This window comes from Ambystoma mexicanum, chromosome 6q (assembly GCF_040938575.1).
Source record: "Ambystoma mexicanum isolate Mex_15411 chromosome 6q, UKY_AmexF1_1, whole genome shotgun sequence".
Lineage (NCBI taxonomy): Eukaryota > Metazoa > Chordata > Amphibia > Caudata > Ambystomatidae > Ambystoma > Ambystoma mexicanum.
In genome coordinates this window covers 775,940,784-775,961,384 of record NC_090937.1, presented here as the reverse complement: position 1 = coordinate 775,961,384, position 20,601 = coordinate 775,940,784, and the positions used below count along the sequence as shown (strand labels likewise).

The window sequence follows — 20,601 nt, the reverse complement described above, 5'->3', positions numbered from 1 at the left end:
ATAACTTTTATAACTAATATTAAATAACAAAATGTTTTTTATTTATTTTTAAAAAGGTGTATGTATGGGGGGTGGAGGTAAGGGATTCAAACGGGTTGGTGGGGGGGTCCAAATTCAAAGCGAAGAATTTCTTTTTTTGTTTATAATTGGGGGAAGAAAAGTCAGGGTTATTATTTCATTAGTAATTATCACAATATTCAGAAGCAGGTAAGTAGATGCTTCGGCAGTTTTGGTGCTGTGTGCTTTGGATACTTTGGCTGAAGGGCACTTCAGAAGAGGTGCGAGTAAGCTCTTTGGTGACATCCCTGGAGGAGCACGTGGGGGCAGGGGGTAATTTGAGAAGGTATGGCAATTTGTCTTGATGGGGGGGCAGGGAGCCTTTGGTTAACTGGGGCACGATCCAGTGTTTTTCGACAGTCTGGTGTAAATATTTAAAACTGTGACTAAACTCTATAGTTTTATTTTGTTTGTCTCTTGTTAACTGTTTTCAGAATCTGTCTGGAAGAGCCCTTTAAAAAATACCATCTTGTCAAGGAACATTCAACTGTTGCACCAAGCACTTGCATCCATACACTACGCTAATGCAATTCTGTAATGCAGGGAGTGGAGTCTGTATTCTTAGATGAATGTCTCTTGAGTGAATATGTAAAATAGATCTGGTCTGTGCACAATTCAAAAACAACATACAGCCTTGCACCTACCCTGCTAGTTCCACTGGGGATCGGTTTTATTATAGGGCAGAGGGTAGTGAATACTCTACAGGTGCCAAAATGTGATTGTGTGAAGAATTTGTTGTCCGTTTGAATCTGGTTCAGGAAGGAATCACATTTGTGCAACTCCAATTCCATGACCTATGCGGCATTCGTGAAGACTTTGGAGTTGCCCCAGTTCAAGTGGCTTCTGTAAAGGTTACACCAATGACGCACCTAGTCCCTTTTCACTTTCTACCCGGTTTATCCTGGGAACGGGATCTAATCAGTCTTGTCCGTGTGTAAACACTGTCTCCTTACCTACTTCATATCTGAATGGATATTCAGAGTATAGACTATGTTTCAAAACTGCTGTGTGATTGTATAGTAACTGAGAAGTAGCCATGAGTTGTCCGATCTAACGGTGTCTCACCAAGATTGCACAGGTCATTGTGAAGAGCGACTGGGACTTTCTCATAGGCTAACCCTTTTCTTACCCCTGTGAGAATGGGAACAGGTCAGTCGGAGCAAGTATGACTCTCTTCTAAAGGAAGTCTGGTTCATTTTATGCACATACATTATTCGTCCAAGAGTTGCACGTTTCTGGATCAATGGCACTATTTTTCACAGGATGACATGAGTGCAATTTCCTCAGAAAGAGACATTTGATGTAGGTAAAGCTGTGTACTTAAAAGGAGCTCTGGAGTACCATGGGTTGAAAGTTGATCAAATATTGTGGGTTGCATTTTTCGACTGGTACCAAGAGGCCCAAAATCCAAGAGCGAAGCCATGAAAGATGCCCAATTTAGGCTCCAAGCGTAACTAATAATCGGCAGAACAAGAACCTTTGGCAGTTTCTAAGAACTGGAAAGGTTATAGTCTACTTTATGTGGCAATCCAAGGGGGGGGTACTCTCACAGAAAGATTCGCCAGAGGATATCCTTGATTCTTATAATCTTGCTATCCTTTTGCCCAAAGGTCACCAGTTCCAAGTAGATACTTCACAGGTAGCTTTATAAAGAGATTGGCAATACCAATGATTTAGGAAGAGTCAAAAAGCGGTTAGGTTAACTTCCACCCCACCTCCCCTCCCCTCCCTTACTCTTTCTCTAGAGACCAATGCTGATGTTCTGCCATCCATTGGAGGCACATTCTTCTGTGCTCGATCCTGCCAACTAAGGCAGGCTCGGGGGTCACGGCTGCAGAGTTGATTTTCCGATGTAGGATTTTCTTCTGTCGGTCAGTTGCAGTGCTTAGGAATTGGTTCTAGACAGCTTTAATTTAATAGTTTTTAAGCCTAATACCTTACCTGAGTTAGGTTTCGAAGCACAGATCCGGGATTCAAACCTCTGTTGCTCTGCATGGTCTTGCTTCCAAGACCAGTGCATTGCCCTTGTGCTATTCTCCTTTCAGTAGAACACCCAAACAAAGAAAGATGAATACTTAAGACCACCTCATGATGCCTCCAAGCCTCAAAAGGAGTGTTCCAACGGGAGTTGCCACACTTGAGACGGTAACTGCCGATCTTTAATGGACGAACAAAGGAGCAGGCCCAGCACAGCTTCCGTTCATACAAGATGGCCGAAAATGCAGGAGCATGCGTCTTGTTACAAAAGTTGAAGATCCTCCCAAGTTCCAAGGATGCAGTCGAAACGGCGACGACTGCAGCAAAGTAGCCCAGGAGCATCAGTAGGCTGTTGGTCCAGGGACACTTAAGGCCTGGATTCTCTAGCAGATGTTGAGACTGGTTGTTCCGACCACTCCAGGGGAGTCGATGCATGTCAGCTTTAGGGGTTGCCCTCTGGGTCGCCAGCAGAACCGGACTTCTTTGTGGAGGTCTTGGCTCCAATGATTACCTGTTGAATAGCTGCAGAAGCCCTTTTAGCCAAGATTTGGGCTGGGAACATGCCCAATCCCACCAATGGTAAGGATTTTTGCCTTTAAACGGACAGTGGCTATTCTATCATGGATAGCCACTGGCCACATCTGCCCAGCAACAGCCATTCAGGCACCAGGGATATGGATTGGGACTAGAGGCTCCTATCCCCATCCCTTGGCACCACATGCAAACCACCCTTTAGCCCTCAAAAGCCACAGCTTTCCCCTTGAAAGGGCATTCCATACAAGGTATTTTCTGACCTGAGAAGGCGGGAAGAAGGCTAAAGAACAATATGGCCAAACAAAACATGTGTCGCAGCCATCTTGGGGTTCTAGCCACCTTTTAAGAAGCCATTTGCAATAACTGCAAAAGTGCATGAGTAAAATGTTTCAAAAACTGTACATATATCACAGCTGCTACTAGCTTGTTTTAGGCACATTGTAAAAGGAACCAAAACACAATTTTTTAAAGTTATGATGCAAAGTATCCTAACTGCATTTCACTGTAAGGTGATCTGTGCAATTTTAACAATACAAGAATTCACACTGAGACATAGTCTCAGTAAGCAGAAGCTTTACTTGACTCCAAAAAATCAGTAGATGGTACCGTGGGAAACCTGAAGGTGTCTCACTTGCTAGTCCCCGGGGATCTGTCATCCAGGTGGCCAGGACATGGCCATTTCTTTTTCCACCCATTCCTGGGGGTGGACCAATGCGGGAGGATCACCTGGATGGGGGTTCTTCGGGGAGTGGAGGTGGGACACCGAAGGGTGAGACGCAGTATCCCCTTCCTTGTGACATCTTTTCCCCATTTTACCCCGTAGGATACTCCAACTCTACCCCCCCCCCCCACCTCCCTTCCTACCCAAACACTTCCTCCCACCGCGAAAGACAATGGACTACCTAGGGGAGGACCCTTGACTGGATAGCCGTCCATAACTGTGAAATTAATGTTGATTCTAACCAACCATGTGCTTGGACTGACCATCACCTGATCACCTTTTTAACTTCTCTGCCAAAACTCCTAGTTCCACCCCAGATGTTGCACCGGCCTTTCCCACTAGAAACGAGTGCAACATAACTTGCGATAAACTTCTCCCTCTTCTCCTTCCATCCCTCAATGAACAGGCTCTCTCATGTACCAATCCCACTGCTTTGGTTGACATCTACAACCATTCTATGTCAAAAGCCCTTGACCTTATTGCCCCATCTAAACTAAGAAAACCCAAACCTCAAGCTCATCTTAACTCTTGGTTCACACCTCAGAACCCTACGTAAAGAAAAACAAACCTCTGAATCGCATTGGAAAAGCAACCCCATGGAAGCTAATAAAGCCAGCATCATTCTAGCTACGTTAAACTACAAGGAAGCCATACTCCAGGCAACAAAACTTATAATAAACGCATCGAACAAGCCAAATCTATTACGAAAGAACTGTTCCGAATTTTAAAAGAACTGGAAACCCCTGTCTCGGCTCCCGAAAGTTGCACCAAAGATAGCACTTGGTGCACCAATATTCAAAATGCTCTCCTTGGCAAGATAGCCACCCTCCAAGCCAAAATCAATAACAAACAAGCTAGCTTACAACTTAACCCTCAACCTAACTCTCAACCAACAATAAATATTCCCAGCCCGGAATCTTTGATTCCCTTCAGCTTCACTCCGCTCCCCGTTCCTGAAGTGGAAAATATTATCAATAGCTTCAACCCCTCCAACTGCCAGGGGGATTTGTGCCCTGCGCCAATCATCAAAGGCCGCCTCTGAGCTAGCTCCCTTCATTACCACATTCATTAACTCATCCTTCAGTACTGGGATTGTACCAAGACTACCTTAAGGACACCTGGGTTATCCCGCTCCTAAAAAAAACCTACCCTGGACCCCAACATTCCCACCAATTACAGGCCCATCACCACAGTGCTGTTCCTACTAAAAATCCTGGACCGAGCTGCCCATTTACAGATTCAACAATATCTTAAATCCAACAAACTCCTGGGACTAAGGCAATCTGGGTTTCGACCACGTCACCGAAACAGCCCTTATCGACCTGAAGACCCAAATTGAAGACTTGCGTGACAAGGGTAAACTTGCACTATTACTCCTTCTAGAACTCTCTGCAGCTTTCGATCTCGGAAACCACCAAATACTGTGCAGACACCTTAAACAAGCAGCCCACTTTTCTGACAAAGCAACAGCTTGGATCAGTTCATTCCTGGACAATAGATCAATGCGAGTCTTCTCCCCTAGCAGCAGCCTCACCTGTCGCCTGTGGAGTACCACAAAGATCTTGCGTCTCTCCCACTCTGTACAATGTATTTACAAAACCTCTATTCGATATATTGGACTATGTGGGTGTCGCTCTAATTATGCTGATGACACCCAGATACTCATCCCCCATCTCAGGAGACTACACAGCCGACTCTCTCTCTATAAATGCCATCTACCAAGTCATCCAAGCCTGGATGGCGCAGCATGGACTTTGTCTTAATGACAAAAAGAAAGAGATTCTCATTCTCGGCTCCCCCCAAAAACTCTCCAAATTAGAACTTGAATAAAATCCTTCACCATAGATGGCAATACCATCAAGGTCTCCAAAGACACCTGACTCTACTCTATCCTTAGCCAGACAAACTAATGCAGTCGCTTCTGCAGCGGCTTACACTTGCAAACTCATCACAGATAGCCGCCCCTTTTCATCACCAGCCAACTGCATTACACTTGCCAGGACTCTTGTGTTGTCGAAAATCGATTATTGCAATGCCTTCTATTTAGGCACCTACCGATGTAACCTAAACAAGTTACAAATTATCCAAAATAATGCCATAAGAGCAGCTCTTGACATCCCAAGGAACCATCACATTTCAGACACCAGACGCAATATTCGCTGGCTCTCAGTCCCTCAACAAATTTCTCTAAAAACACTTGCTCTCACCCATAAATGCCTCGCCAGCCAGGCACCTTGCTACCTAGCTAACAGATTCACCCTACTAAACTCCAACAGACCCCGCAGAATTGCCCAGACCAACTGCCTTGCTATATCATGATAAAACCTGCAAAGATCAGGCGGCACCAGTTTCCCAGTCCTGGCGGCTAAACTGTGGAACTCGCTCCCTAATTTGCTAAGAGTGGAACCCTCCTTCCACAGATTAAAAAACCTAACCATAGCTTGGCTATCTGCCAATGACTCACCCCGCACTACTGGCCAACCTCTTTCCGTGCAATAATTATCAGCCTCACTTTATGTATATAGCCTCCTGATTAGTCTTGTTTTTTTCATGCTTTGTGCCTTATGTATATAACTGTAATTTATACTGTAAATTGACTGTACTGTTCACCTTTTACTATGTCGTAACTAAGGTATGCGCCCGGAAGCCCTCGGGCCTGGTGCGCTTTACAAATAAAATTAATATGAATAAATACTAACACTGGAGCTGTTTACCTGGTGTCCCAAGACAAGGGTTAGGCAGAGTCGGGCAATTGCCGATAACTACACACACCTGACGGCCCTTTTCCCTCCCCCACAAGGATAAGAGGCAGAGCATGAGAGCACACTTTGAGCAAGGCCGAACGCACGAGGAAGCAGCTATTCCGCGACGGCAGTTCAAGCAAAGGCGAAAGGCGGTGGAAACCTCAAAGGACGACAAGAAGGGAAATTGCCCTTGCTACCCCAGACCCACGAAGCCTTCGGACAAAGGAACGTAAGACCGAACGTAAGACTGGGAATCGCAGCTGGCGAGTGGTGTGATAGGTGTCAACGGTACATGGGGCGGAGGGGGCCCTCACGCACTGATAGCCATGGTGGGCAAAAGAGCTTGCCGCTCTGGTACCGTCCTAGACCCCAGCAGAAGAAAAGCCGGAAATTGATCACAACTGGTGAGTCGGAGCAAGCTGATAGTCGACCGAACTGTGTTAAGCTCAAGGTTGCAGTGGTAACATTTGTATATAGGTAATAAGATAATAGACCAAGGTCTTTTTGTGAACAAACAAGTCATCAGCGTTGGAGTGGTCCGGCGCAACATTGGTGCTCATTCGAAAGACTCTAATGAATGCCCTGCTCCTGAACAAAAAAGGATATGGTAAATTGAGAAAACTGCAAAAAACCGTGAGGCCGACTAGAAATGTCAAAGTGGTCATACAAGGGTTAAGTCAAACCCCTTGTACACTCGAAAGTCTTTGACACGTTGTGAAAGTGTGCACAAACGTAAAGGAATTGGGAAGGTGATGTTTGCACCTGGAAACGGGAACACCGTATGTTGAATGTGAAAACCAGCACTTCTCATGGAGAAAACTGGGTAATCCAACGGGATGTGATCGCCCTTCAGAACTCTGTTTCAATTGGCAAGTGTTTTGGGAAACCTCTAAAGGAAGAAAGTAAGCTGCACAATTGTTTAAAAAGACCATTAAGATTCCCGGCTACTACAAAGTGATGATAGATTTACGGGCAAATTGAACTCGTCTGAGGGATGCCTACAAATAGGGGTGAACCGTGCTATACCCGCGAACATTGTGTCGATGAGTGAACCCGACTTGGGGATGTCCGCCGTGTGATGTTGGTCCGAGCCCGATCGAGGGAGGCTAACATTGTGAAATGGATCGAACCCGGCTGAGGGGGGATCCTCTGGTGAAGAGGAATCCCCTGATCTGAAGATTTACTGAAGGAACAGCTTGTGATACATCAGGCCCTCTGAGGCAAGAGACTTTGCTTAAAGAGACTTGGGCACAGAAGGTCCTGGAGACTTGGGCACAGAAGGTCCTGATATTGGAACAGGAATTGCGAGTTTAGGCTGGAGAAGCCCAGAAGTGTGCTGTGCTCCAAGTCCCACCTTGTACCGTGCTTCAAACCATCCATGATTTATCATTTTGTGACACTTCTTTCTTTTCTTGTGAACATTATCCCACCCTATTTTGTTGTAGCGGCGTAGCAGTAAGGATTTGCAATAGTGTTTTTTTTTTTTTTTTTTTTTTTTTTTTTTTTATAAAGTATATGCCCTTTTATTTGAATAGACTGATGGTCATAGCTTGCTCCCATCTTAGATTTAGGTTTAGATTAGGTGTTTATCTCACCCATTTTTACACTTTATTAAACACCACTGAACTGTGATGTGTCTCTTACTTTGATACCATGCCTTACTTACAGTACAAAACAATCCATATACTGGGAGTGGTTATTAGCAGTTCTGAAGGAATTCGGGTTTGGCCCACGCTTTATCAGGTGGATCCGAATACTATACACCGAACCAAGAGCACGGGTAAAAACTGGGAGACATGTGTCAGAAGTTTGGGAGATATGCAGAGGTACCCGTCAGGGCTGTCCGCTGTCCCCCATGCTTTACATACTGGGACTAGAACCCATAGCTATCTATTTTCGGAAACAATTTTTCGATGCTGGAATAAGGCTAGGGACGACAGATCACATAATCTCACTGTACGCGGACGATGTGCTTTTGTACGTCAGGGACCCCCACCTCAACGTCCCAACCATGCTGGACGTCCTTGATAACTTTTCCAAAGTCTCAGGCATACAATTCAACAGGGCAAAATCCTGCCTATTCCCACTAGCTGGCCTTAGGGACAGATGCTCGGAGGAGCTTCCAACACTAGGGATACAGTGGCAGACCACCAGGTTCCGCTACTTGGGCATCCAGATTATGCACACCCCCCAATTGATGCACGAAAATAACACTAATGCAGCAATACCCGCGCTGCGAAGATCAATGTCCTTCTGGGCAAAGCTCCCACTGTCGGCAATGGGGAGAATTTCGGTGACCAAAATGATAGTCCTCCCTAGGCTCTTGTATAGGTTCCAAAATGTGCAATATTACATCAAGAGCTCATTTTTCCGCCTCTTGGGGTCCATAACACGAGATTTTATTTGGGGGCGGGGCAGGCACAGAATAGCACACTCCACACTAGTTCTGCAACACGCTCAAGGTGGAACCCAACTCCCGCACTTCGAAAAATATTACTTAGCAGCCCAGCTTAGCTTTGTGTCCAAATGGCTAGCTGACGAGATCACATCCGAGACTCCCCTGCTACAGTCCCTGATTCCTCCACTGCAACTTAAAGAACTCATTTGGGCGCCACAACACCTGCTGAAAGACACACCCTTCATAGCCACTCTGGGGAAACAAATCTGGCATAGAACGAAATCACTAAGGAATCTAACACACCTGTACTCCCCAGAGATACCACTGATCTGGGACCTGTGTAGGTCAGACTTGGACTTGTTACATCTCAGGACCTGGGAGAAGAAGGGGGTTTACACGTGGGGAGATCTCTATGAAGAAGGCTCCTTTAAAGAGTTCAACACACTACACAATGTAGACGGAATACCCACCAGTCAATACTTGTGGTACCGAAAGATACGCGAAATAGCAAGACACAAATGGGACACCTGGCCAGAAGAACCTGAGTCTGATCCTCTCACAACTTTATTATATAACCTAGGCGAGGGGCAACGGCCGGTCTCCCAAATATACAGCCACCTCAACGATAATCCCAACCCAAAGGGAGAGGCCCTGAAAAACAAATGGGAAACGGACATTGGCCGAGAACTCTCGGAGGCAGAATGGTCCAGGGCGCTAATATTCCCTAAGGCTGTGTCGAGAAACCACAGATTCCGCTTTATACAACTAAATGTCCTGCATCGGACATATCTCACCCCGCACAGACTGGCGACATTCAACAGGAATGCGAGCTCCGACTGTCCATGGTGCAGGGCAGAAGGGGCTGACCTCACACATATGTTCTGGAAGTGCAACAAAGTACAATCCTTCTGGGCAAAAGTCAAGCTAACACTTGAGAAGGCAGGAGCCTCCAAATACAGATGGACTCCTGAAGAATGCATCCTAGGAACGTACTCTAGACCGGCCAAACTTAAGCACATGGTGAAACTAATGGACCTATCGTGCCTTCTGGCCAAAAGACATATCGCCATGTCCTGGAAAAAACCAACAGGCCCCAGACATGGCGCCTGGCACAGCGAACTTATCAGATGGGCCGATGCAGAAACTAAGGCTTGGGAGGACAGCGTTTCCAAATCTACCGATGACTCCAGCTCCACCCTAGAAGCATGGAGGGAGATAGTTAGAACTATCACATACCCCTCGGACGATAAACCCCCGTGAACAGGCACTAGCTAGATTGTGCTGAACTGCAAAACCTAGAAACTCATGTGGGAGGCCCCCAAACACCTATGGAAACTGCTGCACTCAAGAGCCCCCCCCCCATACCACCCTCTACAGAAGCCTTGGCAAAAGCACGAAGAAGACTAGATGCGGAGACGGTTTATGTTAATGTTATTGGTTTACTGTTTATTGTTTGGAACACCCCCCCCTCTTCCCTGCGCCCTCCCTCTCCCCTCTCACTCTCTATCCTCCCCCCCTACTTTCCCCCCCCCCCCTTTTTTTCTTTTCGCCCTTCCCCCCCTCCTCCCATCCCCCCCTCACCTTTGTTCACTAAGATATTACTGCAAAGAGTTAGCTTCATTTGGCACGATTGACCGGCTATGTGCTACTGATTTTATGATAAATGCCAATAAACAAATTTGAAAATAAATACAGTACAAAACAAAGCAAAAGGAAAGCGTGTCCCATAGAGGTCCATGGGAGGAAACGGGCAAAAACAAAATCTTTCATATCAGCGATCAGGCACCAAATCAACCGCACAATCTGCCTGCATTCAATTGATGGGAGATTCCACATTAAACTCCCTTTCATCTCTTGATCAGTAAGGGATAGATGGCTGATCTCTAATCATTTTGGTGCCTCAGCTTGTGCATCATCTTTAGAAGCGTTTACTAACAACCCTCCGAAATGCATCATCATACCCAATAAGACAATTTCCTGGAGTAGGAAATATTTTAGTGACTCTGCATGCAATCTCCACTGATTTTGTTTTTACTTTTTTTTTTTTTTTTACTTAACATTGCCCAAATATTTCCTAAAGTATGTGTGGATCTTCAAGAAGAGCTTCAGGTGATGGATTGCTACAGTTCTGCCCTCCTTAATTGTTACCGAGCCACTATCCATCCAGACAAGTGCACTCTATTAAGGCCGAGAAGAAACTGGCCATTACAAAAACCTCAGGAGCTAATTTACAACTTTTTTATCAGCCCCAAAAAGATTAATTGGACAAAAATCAATGCAAGAACAAAAATTCTGCCGACGCTTGAACAATGTTTTGATCAATATTGAGGGTTCCCCAATGTGGCAGAACCTGCTCAGCAAGCCATGGTATCTGCATTTATAATGGGGCTGCAACCCAAAATCCCAGAAGATGGTAAGGTAAAACTCACTGGCTGGGATGGCCAGAGGTATTTTCACTCATGCAGCACTTTCAGAGAAGGGAGACAAAGCACACTGAAAGCATATTAATAGCTTTGAGGAGTCGGCATTTTCAGCCTCTGCACAGCAAATATCACACACCTGGCAGGACCAAACCCTAAGGAAGAGGAAAGAAATAGAGGAAGAGGAATTCCGTCACTGTGTGGCAAGGGAGAGCTCAAGTTAGGCAGATGTAAACTTGTACAATGACCAAGGAGGCTATTTTAAGTAGTTCGGTTAATGGAAGTCTCCATTCCCAAATCGATCTGCCCGGCAGACTGCTGAACTGCCTCTACCAGTATTTTCACTATCCTCTCAACCCCCACATCCTACCTTGCATAATTTACAATATAACCAGAGAGCCAGCACAATTACTGTACCATTAATTCTGTTTCTGATGCTTGGAATCACATGTTGTGCGTATGGTCCACATCCAGTGGTAACCGCAGAGTATTGCATCTGGTCTTTCGGGGACCGAATTGGGACGTCTGCATATGCATGTCTGTAACACTATCCCTATCGTGACGTGTATTGTACCCAAAATCCCTCATGCGCCGAGGTCCCTTGGATTTTTTTTTTCACCCTGATAACTGGTCGCCCTATAGTGGAGATCTTACATAAGAGACATTTGTTTATCTTAAACCGACTTGTCGGTTATTCCCTTTTTAAGTCACTTCGACAGCAGGAACAACTTCAACGAAGACTGCAGGGGATTTGTCTACAGCGGTGGATTTCAATACCAAACATCCGGCTGCTGAAGCATCTACGTGGCCGGGCCCTCTGGCCGGCCTTCACAGTAGGGAGAGTGGGGTCGGGGTGGCCATATCTTCGTTATGTCTTTCCTCTTTCCCCCTCTTTACCCTCTAGGATGGTCCTCTATCCCCTTCTCTATGGAAAGGACTCCTTTTAGGTTCTGCCCTAAGTGTAGGGTCAGATACCCGTGGAAGGACGAGCACAGGATGTCCAACTCCTGTCTCCCCTTAGATATCGACGAGAAGCGGTGTGCGGCTTGTAAACTCCTTCGGCCTAAGACCCTTCAGGAGCGATTTGTAAAGCTGTGGGCCGCGTACGGTATGTCGCAGGTGGAACCCTCTTCCACCTTATTCCCACCGCCACAAGGTGAAAAATCTACCGCTAGGCCTTCTAACGCTGCGGTAGGCGGTTAATCTTCCGATGGACCTTCGGACCCGCTAACTCACGCTGATTTGGCGGTAATTGAACACAGTATCGTAAGAATTACTTCAGCGTTTGGGCTTCTACCTATTCCGTTGAAAAACATGGGGCAGGCCGCGGACAAATCTATAAATACGCCATGGTGCCCAGATTCTCGCGAGACCTACGAGGACAGTCTGGAGCCTCTTTCCAACACCCGGAGTGACAAATTTCGGCGTCAAAGGGCGGAAGATGACGTCTTTCCACCCGTAGGCCCTTCTGGTTCCTCTAAGTGGACCAGGGAGAAATTTGAAGGGTGCATGGATCATCTTGAGAAAAATGTTCAATTTTTTTGAACATCCTTCCCTGAAAAGATCTCGTGGAGAACCTAATTTTAAATCGGTTTCACGTTTCCAAGAAGATCAGCGCTTGGACCCCGTTCATCATGGAGACATCATTCAGATGGATACTCATCAGGACATTTACAGTGAAGATGAAGAACCTTCCTTCCTGCGGGACTACAATGAGGACCAGGCGGATGCCACAGACAATTGGGAAGAAACCCAGCAAGTGGGGACGGACCCATGGATGCTCAACCCCACCCCCCCTCCTAACAAGATCAGGACACTGATGTTCTGTGCCTGGATTCTCCTCCGTCCACCCCAGCTCGCCATGCCTCGCCTGTAGACGACCAAATGGCCTTCCATGCCATGTTAAGGAAGGCAGCAGAGCACTTCCAAATCACTACTCAAGAAGCGGTACACGAGCAGGACTATGTAGCAGACCTTCTCAAGGAGAACCCCCCCCCCCTGGCTCCCCTCCCTCAAACCAGGCCATTCCCCGCCTTAATTATGTTAAAAGAAGATTGTCCCCCTCCCTGGTGTCGCCAGCTCAGACCCGGGCAGTGAACCCAAGAGTAGAAAAGTTATTTCGGCCTGCTCCTACAGACCCTCAATACATTAAAGGGCACGCCACCCCTGATTCCCTGGTAGTGACTACCACCTGGAAATGGGCAGGAGTACCCCTTGCTACGGGGGAGGCACCTGCGGATGGGGAATCCTGAGAGGTTGTTTCCCTTAGGTAAGCGGGTTAGCTCGGCTGCTGCATATACCACGCGCATATCGAATAACACTAAGCTGCTGGTGAGTTATGCTGACGCTCAATGGAACCTAGTACAGGAAGGTCTCGGGAGGTCCCAGAACCTGTCGGCTCCATGCTTCTCACCATTGTAGTCGAAGGCAGGCAAGTAAAACCAGAAAACACTCTGGACACGGCTGAAACAGAAGGCAGGTCTCTGGCACAGGGCACTTTACTTAAGCGTTACGCTTGTCTTCGTAACGCAGGTTTTAAGCCTGACACACAGGCTGGTCTCATCAGCAAACCCATTGAAGAATCTAACATCTTCGAAAAGGCAGTCAGTAAGGCCTGGAAAGGGCCAAATAAGAGCATGAGACTCTTAGTCCCTGCAATAGATTACTCAAAAACCTCCACCCCCCAAAGGGGAGGTCATTCTCGTCGGTTTTTTCGAGGGCAGTCCCCTGCAAGTCAGAACAACTATAGCACGGGAAACTTTAATGCTGGACAAACATCAGGAAGCCCTGCATACTACCCACCAAGGGGTCATCAATGCGGCAAAACCAGAGGTAGAGGCCCCATTCCAAGAGGAGCCGCAGCCTCTGGTCAGAAATGACCATCAGATCCAGGTCCCCTCCCATGTCACCCCTGTCGGGGGGCGCTTAACATCTTTCCTCACGGCATGGGAGGGGATAACAGTGGATCATGAAGACGGTCGTCCACGGGTACTGCATGGAATTCACCCTACCTCCACAATTCAGACCACCGCGCTCACGGCGCCGCTCACCGGACCATCTGGAGATCCTGAATCAAGAGGTGGAAGCGCTGCTGGGAAAGGACGCCATAGAAGCCGTCCCTAGTCTTCAGATAAACAAGGGTATTTATTCAGTGTACTTCCTTGTACCCAAAAAGGACCTCACCATGCGCCCTGTTCTAGACCTGCACCCAGCGAACAAGTTCATAAAACCTCAAACATTTTGCATGGTAACGCTACAGGAGATGATCCGACTACATGGCAACATTGGACATGAAAGATGCATACTTTCATATTTCAATGTTGCCAGTGCACAGGAAATAACTAAGGTTCATGATAGATGACAGGCATTACCAATTCAAGCTACTCCCCTTCGGCATCGCCTCGGCGCCAAGGGTGTTTACGAAGGTCCTGGCAGTAGCTGCAGCACACCTGCGCAGACTATCCGTCCCAGTTTACCCTTACCTTGACGACTGGCTCATAACAGGGGACTCGTACGACACATGTTTTTTGAACACCCAAAAGACCTTAAACCTTCTGTTCAGTCTGGGTTTCTATATCAACGAGAAGAAATCCAGTTTAGTCCCCAGTCAAATAAAACAATTTCTGGGAGCTCTAATCTGGACGAAAGACGGCCTCGTATTCCCCTCCAACAAGAGGGTTCAGAACATGCCTTTTCAGATCCCTCAATATATAGCCAGTAGGTGATAGTCCGCAAAGCCATGCTTATGCTTGGAATGATGGCATCATGCATGTACTTGGTTCCCCACGTGCGTCTGTGCATCTCTCCCATGCAAGAGTGGTTCAACAGCCAGTGGTGTCAGGCCAGCGGACAATGGGAAGATCTGGTAGTTGTTTTGCCAGCCCTCGTTCTCTCTCTGCAGTGGTGGTCAAGGGAAAACCTCTTGAAGGGGAAAATCTTCAGCACCCCTGCAGTGGAAGCCACTCTCACGACAGACGCATCTCTCACAGGGTGGGGGGGCTCACCTGCTTCAGCAGACAGCGCATGTAGTGTGGTCCCCACAAGTAGCGTCCAACCATATAAACTTACTGGAGCAATTGGCGGTGTTCAAGGCATTAAAGGCTTTTCAGATGCAACTACAAGGGAAGACAGTGCTGATTCTAACAGACAGCACTACAGCCATGTATTACCTCAACAAACGGGGGAGCACTCGCTCTCCAGGGCTATCAAAGCTGTCCGAAAACATTTTGATGTCGGCTCTCAAACACAAGATGTTTCTGTTGTCCCAGCATATTCCAGGGGAACTCAATCTTCTGACAGATGTGCTCAGCAGAGATTTCCCTCTGCCCATAGAATACGAATGGCATCTGCATGAGGATTTCGTGTCCAATGTCTCTTCAGAATGGGGCTTCCCAGAGATTGACCTGTTCACGACTCAGGAGAACGCCCAATGCCAAGACTACGCTCCAGGTACCCCCAGAACAGCTCCAAGGGGAACGGTCTCTGGATAACATGGTCAGGGAAATTTGTCTACGCTTTTCCCCCCCGACTCCCCTTCTCAATAAGATGGTGCACAAGATGCACCAGGAACCAGTTACTGATACTGGTGCCCCCCATGTGGGCCCGCCAAATCTGGTTCGCTCATCTAATGGAAATGTCCCTCTTCCCACCAGTAAAACTACCCTGCCCCTACAACATGTTGTCTCAGGAAAGTGGGAGACCCTACAACCATGCCCACAAACTCTGAACTTAGCAGCCTGGCTCCTGAGGTCATAGCATTTGGACACCTACAGCTCCCTCAGCGGTGCATGGGCATACTTGGGGAAGCTAGAAAACCTAACACCCTTTATTGCTATGCCAGCAAATGGAAACCTTTTGTTATCTGGTGTAATACCAAGGGTGTCAGTCCCATTCATTGCTCACCCACACACATTGTGCTGTACCTAACCCATTTGTTGGACACTGGGTTGGCCTTCAATTCCCTGAAGGTTCATCTGGCTGCTCTTTCAGCTTACACCACATCACAACAAAAGGTGTTGTAGTGAAAGATCCCGTTGATTAAGGCCTTTATGGAAGGGGTTAAGAGGATTTATCCTCCCATTTCTCACCCAGCTCCTGGATGGGGTCTAAATGTGGTTTTAACCAGGCTCATGGGATCTCCCTTTGAGCAATGCATAAAGCAAGTCTAAAAGACCCTATTTCTAAAACGGCCTTCCTAGTGGCTATCACTTCTATCAGAAGGGTTAGTGAAGTACAGGCCCTTTCTGTTCTAGACCCCTTTGTTACAGTCCACAGGGATAAGGTAGTTCTGCGCACTCATCCCAGATTTGCACCTAAATTCATCTCGAAGTTCCATGTGAACCAATCGATTGAACTACCTACCTTTTCCCACTAGCATGGCCGAAAGAAGCCTACACACACTAGATGTGCGCAAGGCAGTCATGTTCTACCTGGCAAGAACGAAACCACTGAGGGAAAGCAAACCAATTTTTTGTTTCAGTGGCAGCTGGTAGAGAGGGGGATCCTGTCTCTAAATCGGCCATCTCAAGGTGGATTGTCAAATGCATCACACTATGTTACACTCTTGCTAAGAGAGAACTGCCCTTCAATCCTAGAGCACATTCTACTCTGGGCACTGCAGCGTCAATAGCATTCATTGCAAATGTTCCCCTAGAGTCCATTTGCAAAGCGGCAACCTGGAGTTCTGTACACACCTTTACAAAAACACACCTTTTACAAACACATTTTTGGTCTGATTCTCAGGTGGGACAAGCATGTGAATCTAAGCAGATACAATCATCAGAAATGTTATTACAGTAAGTAATGCGTGTCTTAATCCATCAACTCCTTATGTAGAATGCTCTGTTAGCAGGAAGAACTTTTCGTGCTTAGTAAGTGATGGATCATCTCGCTTGACTAGAAGCTTCTGATTTGGCAATGTGTTGCATTTAGTTGGACCTCTGAGGGTGGGGAATGGCGGGTAGGTTATTCATTACACTTGACAAACCTACTGACCCAAGCTGACTTATACTCTTGTACTGCCGGATCCTCTCACACGGCGTATGCACTGAAACTAGATGTATTCCAACAAGGTGCATGCTTTGAATCTAGGTATATCTTCAACACAAAGTAGGCGCTGAATCTAGGTGCATTTCAACACAGCATGTGCTTTGAATCTGTGTATTCCTGACAGTATGTGCTCACTAACCCTACTAAAAACTAATATTCGAATGGATTGTGTCCTCCCACATATTCTTCATCTTAGATATATCCTTATCTTCAGCTTTGCTGCTTCGGAAAATAAAATCTCCACCAGAGGGCGCTCTGCTTGAGTCCGCGGTGTCGATTTCCATCGGCGGTATCCGTTGACGTATTCCGCAGTATAAATGGCTCGAGCCGTGCCCGTTGGCTTCAATTCCGTTTTTACGACCGCTTTCGCTTCGTACCAAGAAAACGGCGCTTCAGTTCTCAAATATGTCTTTGTCATCAAACCCTTCTATGCCGAAAAACTGGCTGCAAGAAATGTCAGAAATGCGATAAGAAGATGTCGCTAACAGATCCCCATTGAATTTGCCTTTGGTGCCTCGTCCTGACCATCGGATAGACGAGTGCGGTTCCCATCAGTCGATGACCGATAAAGGAACTAGCAGTGTGGGAGGAATTCTCTAAGTCTTCTTCGAGAGGAAAGAAAGGCTTGGCATAGTCTAGTCAAAGACGTCCTAAATCTAAGAAATCAAGGTCGAGGATTGGATCTAGGAAGTCTTCTTCAAAAAAGTAGAAGAAAAGGTGATACCTGTCTCCTTCCTCTTCTTCAAAGTCTTCAGAGGAGGTTATCACCTGCCTTTCCAAACATAATTCTCCAAAGAAGTAGGAGGCCTTCAGAACCTCATTGTTAAAAATATTTGAGAATACGGGCCAGACCCCCTCAAAGAAGGCTATTGAAAGCCATGCACCTGCTCATACTAAAGGTGACGGGGGAAGATCTAAAAAAAAAAAAAAAAATTGTTGCGGGTGTCGTTGAGAGGATCCTCACCGACGCCTCACAAAAAAACGCCTACCAGTGCAAAACCCAGAGGCAAAACTCGATGAAATGGCATCGGCTACTCATTCGCCATTTAAAATCATCATCGAAGGCTTCCTCTAAGCTTTTCTTAGTCTAAGTCCAAGGTGTCGACAAGCCACTCGCAGACTCTAAAGTCCAGTACTTCTTCGATGATATTGAAGGCTCCTTCAACTGTATCGAATCCTTTACCGTTAACGTCAACGCCATTGCCGACGTCTTCGCTTATTCCATTACTAAATCGACTGCTGTTGAAGGTAAGGTCTATGCCACCGGAGAAGATTTTCCATCCGAAAAGTACAGTATTTTTTTCAAATACACGTCCTCCACTTATAAGGAGAAATCCAGAGGAGGAGGATATTTCACCAGCTGGTGTAAAGTTTGGGACAAGAGGTCCCTGAGGACTTAATTGACCCTCATTCAAAAATGGCAGACATGTACGAGTGCTTACAAACAGTAAGTGGGCTGGACACATCTCCAGGGTATGAATTTGAAAAACCTGACCCTGCTGATCATTCAGATGCAGGATACGGGAAATTAATGAATAAAGTAACACAATTTGTGGGATGGAACAGAAATTCTCCGGTTTAACAAGAGGATGATATGACAGACATCCTTTCGGCGGGACCTTGACAAGACCCAGTACTTCCTGTTCACGTAGCTTTGCAAAGGAAAGTGAATGCTGCATGGGAAAACCCTGAATCGGCTCCTGCAGTGAATAAAAAAAATTCACATCTAACTACTGGCCGTCTTATTCAGACCCACAATATTTAAAAAAACATTCATCACCTGAGTCTAGTGGTTCAGGCGGCCATGTCTAATAGGAATACAGCATACCTGACAATTCCCCCGGACAGGGATGATTAAAAAAAAAAAATGGACGCATGGTCCTGTAAGAATTTTATTTTTTCTTTGTGTAGCGTGGCATTGAAATCTAAAAATGTAACTTGCACGATTTACATACACCTTGTGGGACTGTACAACAGCGGCAGTGGAACATATCCCTGATGGTGAGGAACGGGAAGGTTTCCTAGCCATAGTTAAGGACGGAAAGGAGGCTACGGGGGAATGCCTCCAATCCGGTTTGGACACTGCTGACAGCATCAGCAGGTCCATGGCATCTAGTACGGTGCTACGCAGATTTGCGTGGCTGAGAAAGTCAGGTTTTGCACCGGATGTGCAGGCCAGACTTCTCAATATGCCATTTGACGGCTTGAGGAGGTTTGGCAGCAAGGCAGATGAAGGTTTGGAGACGCTGTAGACCTCTAAAGCGGCAGAAAAGTCTTAGTGCCACAATTCGACAACCTCAACAACGCCCCTACACAGGCTCATCTTCCTGGAGGGGTCGTCCCTTCGATTTTATTGCTTATTTGGAAAAGGAAGTAGACAGGCCAGTCAAAGAGGACAATGGAAATTTCCTTGATGGCGAGGAAAAGGTGCTAGATCTGCCCCATCAGCCCCTACTGCAGCTGCTGCAAAGCCACTCTCAGGTTTTGACCCACAAGACCCTGGTGGGAGGCAGAATCTCTCAGCATCTGGAAGAATGGCTGGGCGTTCCTTCAGATGCTTGGGCACTGGTATCCCAAGTTTACTGCCTTCCTTTTCAAAAGAAACCTCTGAATCACCCTTCGGGATACAACTCTGCCAAAATTCCAGATCCGCTCCTGTTGCAGGTAATTTTAACCCTGCTAGAGAAAGGTGCAATAGAACATGTACCTGTAGTGGAGAGGAACCAGGGTTGGTACTCCCCCATATTTTCTCTTCCCAAAGAAGGATGGAGGATTGAGACCCATCTTGGACTTGAACAAGTTCAAGATGGTTACCATTTCTCAGATCCTTCAGGCTCTCCAACTCTAGGACTGGGTTGGTATCATTGGACCTTCAGGATGCTTACTTTCATGTGCAAAGCCATCTCCAGCACAGAAAGTACCTGAGGTTCGCGATTGGCAACTCTCGCTATCAGTTTCGAGTTCGGCCATTCGGGTTGACCTCTGCCCCGAGAGTTTTCACCAAGTTTATGGTAGTGGCAGCGAGTCTCAGGAGAGGGGGAATTCACATTTACCCCTACCTTGACGATTGGTTAATCTGGGCACGTTCTCCAGAACAAGCGCAGGAACATCTAAGCAAGACCTGCCACTTCCTACACAGACTGGGATTCTCTCTGAATTTCAAGAAGTCAAATATGATATCATCACAAAAACTCCAATTTATTGGAGCAGTTCTGGATACCTTCTCGGGTAAAGCCTCGCCTCCCGAAGAGAGCGCTCACCACATTCTGCAGATGGTAACAAGTTCCAGAATGCCAAGCATCTACCGGCTTTCGATTTTCTAAGGTTGCTCGGTCTTGTGGCATCCTGCATTTTTCTAGTGCCAGAGGCCAGACTGAGGATGAGATGCCCTCAGGACTCAATGGTCCCAGTTTTTAGGGGAAATGTCGGATCTTTTACAAGCCCCGACAAGAGTGCCACAGGATATGCAATGGTGGGCTTGCATCGAACATATCCTCAAAGGAGAATCTTCTTGGCAACCATGGCCGGAGATAATGGTAGTGACGGACGCCTCACTCACGGGGTGGGGAGCCCACACCAACGAACTGGCAATCAGTGGTCGTTTGGTCCCCATCGAAGTCCAAACTAAACATCAACCTTTTGGAGCTGAGGGCGATCAGACTAGTGCTCAAGGCCATCCTGCCCTCTGTACGGGGAAAGAAC

The 20,601-nt window shown here is 46.8% G+C and overlaps 1 protein-coding gene across 3 annotated transcripts in view; it reads left to right on the top strand.

Moving 5' to 3' along the window:
* Positions 1-20,601, top strand: part of PLRG1 (pleiotropic regulator 1) — a 427,106-nt gene that overhangs the window by 28,785 nt on the left and 377,720 nt on the right. The gene's annotated exons all lie outside the window — the stretch shown is intronic.